Below are 9,433 nucleotides of genomic sequence, written 5' to 3' on the forward strand. Positions count from 1 at the left end.
GAATTTTTAGAGTTTACACCCATGGTTTGGGATATTTTTGTTTACTGATTGTTTTGTGGTGTTACAAAAGTTTAGGAATTTCTTATGCACATGTAACTAATGTCTCAATTTTGTCATTAACAAAAAATGAGCTCCCTAAATATGAGTTCCAATGAAATAACAATTAATTATTCTTGTTGAGGTCAACGGTGACTTCCGTTATGTGGTTGCATATTTTTATTACAAACTAAAATAAAAAATACTCATACTTGGTGTGTAATATAATATTTAGCTTTCTTCTACATCTTACAGGTGTACATGATTGTACTACATTGTGTACATGTGGTCCAATCTTCTATATTTTACCGTACTTGTTCTTTATTTTTGCTTCTTAATGGGGGTTTCAGGTAGGAAGACAGTGAGCCACATGCGATTCTTCTTCATCTTCCACTGCTTGTTGAAGATAAGGTAGCTTTCTTTTCGTTACTCGCTTTGTGGGAAATGCACCTGTGTGTAATATATGATTACCAAAAATAAAAAGAGTATTCTCTAATTAATCTAGCTAGATATAGCTGCCCTATAGCTGCATTTCTTATAAATGTAGCTAAAACAATACAACTGTAGCTGCGTTTTTAAAAATGCAACTATAGGTCCCTCTGTAATAAGTTCTTATTACAAACAAAGGAGACCTATAGCTGCGTTTTTAAAAACACTGCTACATTTGTTAAAGTTAAAGATTGTTGGATATATATATATATATATATATATATCATTTTACATTTACTTAAAGAAGTGGTAAATGATCATTGAGATTACATTTGGATGAATTTATTTTGACTGTCTTATTTGTTTAAAAATATGACTGTAGTTACAATAAGTGAGGCTTTAAAAAACTTTACATATCACATTAAAATATTCCAACAATTATGCTTAAAATATTCCACAACAACTCACATTAAGTTATGCTTGATTTAGTGTTATTATTTACAAAATTGAAAGAATAATTTACTCTTGAAGTAGTGTTATATATACGTCTGTGAATATCTAAGCATAGCTAAGTATGTCTGTTCGTAACAAATCACCTATTCTTAACAAAGCACCTATGAATCTAATTTTAAGGTTTATTGGCTCCGCATTACCGAATGTTGTTGTAGGTCAGATTTTGTAAATCTTGTATACCAATGGATAAAAGTTGGATGAAGAAGAGGAGGGTGACAGGGAATATATTGAAGGTGTAATTAGCTTTGTGAAATTTGCATCTTTACATGCACACGGTGGGAAGATCTTATGTCCTTGTACCAAATGTGTGAACTTGAATTTAGTACCGCCCGAGGTGGCATAGGCCCAGCTGTGGAGTCACGGGATGCTTGGAAGTTACACACACTGGAAATTTTATGGGGAATTAGCGGCTGCACCAACGGCCCCCGAATGTGGGAGTAGTCATGTGTAAGACTCCCATGAACAATACGGTGACTTCCATGGGATGTTGTATGATTTGTGCCCTACACATGAAATGGCAGCCGAACCAATGGGACAAGGTGAAACTGCGCAACAACCGGCTAAAGGTCCAAATGATGGTGCACAAAAGTTTTACAAAATGATAGATGATGTAGACAAACCTTTATATGCTGGTTGTACGAAGTTTAGCATATTCTCAGCCATTGATGTGCTATTCCAATTGAAGACTCTTTGTGGTTGGACGAACAAGTCATTTACTATGTTGCTTCAAGTCTTGATGAATATGCTTTCTTCAGATGCTAAGTTGTCATAGGATCATTATGAGGCTAAGAAGATAGTCCGAGATTTGGGTTTCAATTATGAGAAGATCCATACTTGTCCCAATGATTGTATCTTATTTTGGAAGGATAATGTTAACCTCGAGGCGTGTCCTTATTGCAAAGAAAGTAGGTGGAAAATGAATGAGGCATCTGTTACAGGTAATAATGTCTTATCCAATAAGGGAAAGAAGAAAGACGCAAAGATTCTACGTGGTTCCCCTTAAAGCCAAGATTGCAACGACTGTTTTTGTCACCCAACCTGGCTAGTTCTATGAAATGGCATGTTAATGGTCATATAGATGATGGGGTAATGCAGCATCCTGCTAACTCGGATGCATGGAAAATGTTTGACACCACGCATTTACAGTTCTTGTCTGAGCCTCATAATGTCAGACTTGGATTAGCTGCGGATGGGTTTAACCTCTTCGGAATTATGAGTACTACTCACAGCACTTGGCTTGTCATGATAGTCCCTTACAATCTCCCACCTTGGCTGTGCATGAAATGGTTGTCCTTGATTCTATCACTACTTATTCCAGGTCCTACATCACTAGGGATTGCGATAGATGTGTACTTGCAACCCTTATTAGAAGAACTTAGGGAATTATGGGATGTTGGAGTAGAAGCGTTTGATGCATCTTCAAAAAATGTTTTTCAATTGCGTGCGACATTGATGTGGATCGTACATTATTTTCCTGTATACGTAGATGTGTCGGGTTGGAGTACGAAGGGTAAGTTTGCATGTCCTTGTTGTACCTTAGAGACTGATTCTCGATATTTAAAACATGGCCACAAATTCTGTTACATGGGACATAGGTGATGGTTGGATAGTGATCACAAATTTTGGGATGAAGATACGTTATTTTATGGATCTACTGATATGCGAGTGGCTCCTATGGCACCAGTTGCATCAGACATACTTGTGGATACTGAAAATTTAGTTAGACGTTGTCTGGGGAAGAAATGTCAACTTCTTTAGAACAAAAGAAAGAGAGGTGAGGCAAACCAATGTGGTTGGAAGAAGAGAAGTATATTTTTCAGCTTGCCTTATTGGTCACACAATCTTGATGTGATACATATAGAGAAGAATATGATGGACAATATACTTGGCACGGTGCTGAGCATGAAGGACTGGACAAAGGATAATTATAAGGCACGCCTTGACTTCGTGGACATGGGAATAAGGAGTGAACTCCACCTACGGCGAAAAGGTGATGATAAGTATATGATACCGCCAGCGTGTTTTCATATGACTCCATCAGAGAAAGATGGTTTCTTGCAAGTTTTATGGGACGTAAGAGTGCCTGATGGATATGCTTCCAACATCTCACGCCGTGTCAATCTGAAAGAATGCAAGATTTCTGGTTTAAAGAGTCACGATAATCACATCTTGATGCAACAGTTTCTTCCAATCACTTTACGAAGATCTTTGCCATCGCACGTTACTGGGCCTTTGATAAAGTTAGCTTGTTTCTTCAGAAAAATTTGTTCCAAAACCCTTACGGTTTCAAAGATTGAGAATGATGAGGCAGAGATTGCAGTCACATTATGTGAATTGGAAAAGATATTTCCTCCATCTTTTTCACTGGATGGTACATTTGGTCATGCACTTAGCTACTGAAGCCAAGATTGGTGGTCCAGTTCAGTACCGTTGGGTGTACCCCATTAAGAGATAAGTCATATGAAATACATGTACATTATGAGTTTCATGTGTGCTTTCTAATAGCCGGTGTTAATTACTAATCTTCTCATGCGCATTATAGGTACCTGTCACGCCTTAAGTCTTACGTAAGGACTGCTCCAGAAGGGTCTATTACTGAAGGATACATAGTGGAGGAATGCTTAATGTTTTGTTCATGGTATATGGAAGGAGTTGAAACTATATTCAATCGACCCACGAGGGCGATAGAGGAGTCAACAGGGGCGGTTTCAAGCGTGACACTAGACAATAGGGAGTTCACCTAAGCTCATCGCTATGTGTTATTCAATTCCAAGAATATTTACTAGTTTCATGAGTAAGTACTACGGACACCAATATAATTGCACGACAATCCAATGTACACTAGGTGTATTAACACTAACACAATTGGCATATCATGTTGGATGCACAAAAGTATGGTGGAGGAAGAAATTCGAAGGGGCCACCATCATATATCCCCAGCTATTATTCATAAGCACCATATGGAGAAGTTTTGTGGTTGGTTTAGGTCTTATGTATGTTTCACATCTTCAATTTCTCAACCTTGTAACTTTCTCATAAGTACGAATTATAATAAGTTTGTTTGGTTATAATAGGTGATGTCAATGACTGATGCTGATAGGGAAAAAACTTCACTTACTAATACAATTATCACACTTTCCAAAGGGCCGTATACTTTGGTAAATCGGTTGAAGCATTATGTCATAAATGAGTTAAAATTTAGGAGTTCGAATGTCGAGGCAAATAGGAAAACACAAAATAGTAGAGTTAGTGTCACCATTGAAGGTAGCATTACATACTATGGTGTGTTAATAGACATTATTGAGCTGAATTATTCTGGCAATATCAGACACATGTTATTCAAGCGTACATGGGTTGATGATCAAAATAGGAGGGGATATAAGACTAATGAGTTTGGGTTTCCTATGGTGAATTTTACACACTCCATACATGGTAGGGAAGAAATTATGGATGAACCATATGTCACCATTGAAGGTAGCATTACATACTATGGTGTGTTAATAGACATTATTGAGGTGAATTATTCTGGCAATATCAGACACATGTTATTCAAGCGTACATGGGTTGATGATCAAAATAGGAGGGGATATAAGACTAATGAGTTTGGGTTTCCTATGGTGAATTTTACACACTCCATACATGGTAGGGAAGAAATTATGGATGAACCATATGTCTTAGCGTCTCAAGCTACACAAGTTTTTTATGTTGAAGATAAAGGACATAAAGATTGGTGTGTTGTTGTTAAAACTAAAGTTAGAGATGTGTTTGATGCCGGTATTGGCCCCCATTGTGATGAGGATGACACGTACGGGTTTTATGAGAACATTCCGTACAATGTAACTAGTAATGATGCTGATAGGGAAAACCTTCGTTGGGATCGCGATGATGTGGAGGGAATGACAATTGATGCCTCTATCATTGGCGAAAGAAATCTTCAAGAAATGGACAACTTAGATGATTGTGAGTTCATTGATGATGAGTCCAACGATGAAGATGACAACGAAGTCGAGTACAGCGATGATGAGTAGTGTAATGGGGTAATGTTGTTGTATGTGTAATTAAGTTATAGAAAATTATTGAAATTGTAAGTAGAATTTGTAAAGGTCTATTGCGTGCAAAGTTGGAGAATCTTGCATATATATGTGAAAACTATGTTTTTCTTCATGTTGTTAAGAAATTAATAACAGTCTTAACATAAGTAATTATCACATGAAACTGTTATTTCTTCATGTTGTTAGTATAATTGTTCTATTCATGTTGTTAAAATTGTTATTTCTTCATGTTATTGTTTGTTCATGTGATTGGTTGTTGGCTATAATTATCTTTATGTTTGTGTTGTGAAGGTGTTGGACACAGTTATGGAGAAGAGGAAATGGCAATTGTCACTTGTTTATGTTGGCGAAGGATCGTCACAAGGACGACAAAGGGTAGAGGCACAAGATGAGGAAGCACATGGACAACAAAGGGTGGAGGCACAAGATGAGGAAGCTCATATTTCTCAGGACGCAAGATCGATTACCTCTGATGACGATGAGACAGAGGCCCCTGGTACTTAACATGTCTTCAAATAAAAATCCTATTGATTTTTCTTTTCTTTTACTTTAACTTTTCTAGGCAAACTATGCTTTTAATAGTTCAATGTAGTGTAAAAATATTTTACAATGGTTGAACTTAGTTAAATAATATTCTAGATATTTAACTAAAAAAAAGTAATAAAAAAATCATAAGCAAGTTCATCATACTCATCCTTGCCCACAACATAGATGCTGACATCCCCAAGTATTGTGTAGACAATATAAACTGATTTAGTGCATAAAACAAAATTCCCATCAAGTGAACTTCGTAAAACAATTTTCTAATAAACTCAGTCATAGAAATAGTATTTACATGTGCTTGAAGGCTAAATTGTCCTTAAAGAACTACATAATGTGGTACTGTTATTCATTTGCATGTGGATACTTGCCTACTCCTGCACTCTAATATTTATATTCAGTAGTATAAGATTTGTCATATGAGCATGATTTAGGCTTCTTTCACACAAAACTACCCAAGAATTTTACAAGACCAATTACACTTTGTCACATGAAGGTAATGGAGTGATCTTGGGTTGTTTTACTAAACAGGGGAATTATTCTGGTAAACTTAATACACCTTTGATGGTGAAACAACAAACTACCCTTTACAACAAAGTTAGTGCAATTTGGATATATATCTACTTCAAATAGGGTATGGTTAGAATTAACCACATAATCTTTATTTATCTTATTTATTTGTTATTCCTAATTTCTTTTAGGGTCAATATATATATATATATATAGATTTTCGTGGTGTGATATGTTTCATTACTTGTGAGAATTGATAATTCAGCCCTAATATTGGTGGTTTTGTATATACAGATGATTATGATCAACAAAGCCCAGCAGGGGAAAATAGGCTTAAAAGACGTGGTCCTTCAAAGCTATCTGAGATATGGGCATTGGATGGATCTTGGAAGATCCCGTTACCGTTAAATGATCAAGGGCAACCGATTGGTTCAGACGGTAAAACGTTCGTTCGGTGGTTGGGAACTTTTTGTCACAATGGGTTATTATGCCCACTTGTCCCTACTGGGTGGCCAAAAGTCCCTAAAAATTATAAAAAGGATTGTTGGATGGAGATTGAGGTAATATGAAAATAAAGTATAAGTAACAGTCATTTACAGCCAGCTGTCGTAATTAAATTTCATATTTAGTAAGGTCCCTGTTTGTGTTTTGCTAACTCCACTTTTGCATTTCAAATACGGTATCTCATTGACCCCGATATTGTTAAACCACCTAATCAAATGGGATGGGCAATGCATATACTCGGGGTCCTCAGGAGAAATCGGAGGACTAAGTTGAAGAAGGTTCACAAAAAACGCGGGGTGACAAAGGAACAACTATTGGCCAAGACACCGCCGAGGGTAATGGAGGAGTAGTGGGGGGAGATGGTTATCTATTAGTTTGATGAGAAAACTGTGGTACAGCTACTTTATTCGTCTATCTTATTTTAGTCGTAAGTTAGTCAATGAAATCCTATTGGCCATGTTTCACTCTAATAGCCCCTCCTTTTAACCTAAATCTTCTAGTTATGTATAATATAATTAGTATTGCTCAAAGCACTTTCTAGTAGATGTGATAGAGTTGTTTTGCCCTCGTCAACAACATAAACTTAAGATTACTATTATTTAGAGATTGGTTAGGAACTACGACCACTACAAAGGTATGCAAGTTCATCATATTTATGCCAGGAGTCTGAATAAGAAATATATATATATAGGTTCAAGTTACACCTTTTTTAAACCATTAGATTTAATTAGATCTAACGGTTAAAAAAAGATTATAATTATTATAAATATTCTGATTAGAATCTAATTAATTACCCTCATTTATTACCTTCTAAACTTAAAAAAAAGTTTGACTTCTGACTCTCTCTCATTTACGTCTCTCTCTCTCTCTCTCTCTCTCTCTCTCTCTCTCTCTCTGTTTCTCTTTCTACGTTTCTCTCTCTCTCTTTCTCCTCCAACACCTCCACAAAAAAAAAAAAAAAAAAAAAAAAACTGAACACTAACAAGAGGTACGTGAGGTGCTCTATTTCTAGTTTTCCTTTCTTTTTTGGTTTATGAGTGCTCTGTTTCTTTTGCAGGCAACCTTTTGAGGGAAAAGATGAAAAAGGGAAACCAGTAGGTGTCTATGTCATTCAGAAGGCTGAGTGAAATAGCAAAAGCCTTTCCTGACTGAACATAGGTTTCAATTCTCAGTCACTAATTGGAACCTAGTAGCACCAGTTGGAGCACCTTCTGGCCACATTGGGATAACAATATATACAACAAATCTCTCATTTGTTTTAATTTTTTTAGCAATCTTAAGGGCAATTTCCATTGGAATCAAATTATTAGCACCTGCAGAAAGACAGTATGAGCAAAATTCAACAAACAAAACAAGAAAATTAAATCACGAGACACCTTATTATCCAGTCAGTGATTTCCTGGGAAGATAATAGCACAAAAATGCGGTCATTTAAAATGGCGCAGCACAGTGAGAGTATTTTGTCAAAAACCATAAATAACTACATATAACACCTAATATAATCAGTTCTAATTCTGCCAATCCCAATTTGTGACTTGCAACTGATTAGCTATTCAAAAGAAGTAAGAGAAAACGTTCTGTCCGGAGCTAGCAGAAAAGAGGCTATTTACGCCACCAATCAGGAGCTGCCACGTCATATATACAATGAGACCTCAGTACACTCTATCACATAGGATTGTAGCTCAAATAAAACCAAAAATCACCAAACAGAACAGAATGTGTTCAGAAGCCTTCTCCTCTGACCAACGGAGCTGCCAACGCCTCCTCTCCTCTACCCAAATAGAGCTGCCACCGCCTCCTCTCCTCTGACCAACGGAGCTCCTCCTCGCCGTTGGAGCCGCCGCGGCGTCGTTCTGAGCCGTCGCCCACGCACCCAAATACTGTGGTTTGTTTCGATTAACCCTTTATTGTTTGATTAGTTATCTCCCCAATATTTAGGTTTCGAAATTTTGATGGGTTTGGTTTTTTGGACGTTAATCACTTGCTTTGGTTTGATTTTGAAATCTGATTTGTCTATTATGAGAATCTTGTTTTCTTGTTCCAGCTAATTTTGTTTGGGTTTCAAACCATGATTTTTTTTTGGATGAAACTTTTTGGGGTTTTTCTTTGTATTTTTTTGGATTTCAATCTGTTCATACTGGTATAGGTTTTGGATTTTGCTTCTTCTTTTTTTTTTTTTTTTTTTTTTTTTATACGCATAGTGAATGGATTTTTTAGTTTTATTATTTTCTTTTTCGTTTTATTTTCTGGGTAATGGAGTGGAGTCGTGGTTATTATTATTAAGGGAAGTGACACCAAAGTCTGCTATACAATGGAGATTTCATCTTTACATAACCTATGAAATGTTGACAAGATGCAATCCGTGCCAAATTGCTAGATTATGCAATACCACCGATATTGTTCTCAAATATATGTGATTTTAGTAGCCAATAATGATTTCAGTTCCCTGTTAAATGAATGTATGTAAACTTTGTAAGCTAACTCCTTGTACTAAAAACAATACTTCAAATACCAACATGAAATGTTCAATAGTTGTACCCAATGAGCTCTAGATGCAGAAAGAGGGCTTGGACTTTGAATTCCTTGTGGAATCAATTTTAAAACTTATGAAAAGTATTGCTTTGCACCAAATAAGCACAAAAACTAGAAATGCACGTTATAATCATAATGTAATTGGTAACTGGGTGCTATAGATCTGTTTTATGTAGTGTTTATTGAGTAAGTGACAATCACAATTGATGCTGCTGTGGCGTTACCCCAACCATTTGAAGTTGGCAAGAATTACCATCAGAACTCCAATACGTCACACCCATCATACTAGTTAATTTTTTTGAATGAATCAATTAATC

The sequence above is a fragment of the Quercus robur genome, chromosome 4 (assembly GCF_932294415.1).
Source record: "Quercus robur chromosome 4, dhQueRobu3.1, whole genome shotgun sequence".
In the NCBI taxonomy this organism is placed as follows: Eukaryota; Viridiplantae; Streptophyta; class Magnoliopsida; order Fagales; family Fagaceae; genus Quercus; species Quercus robur.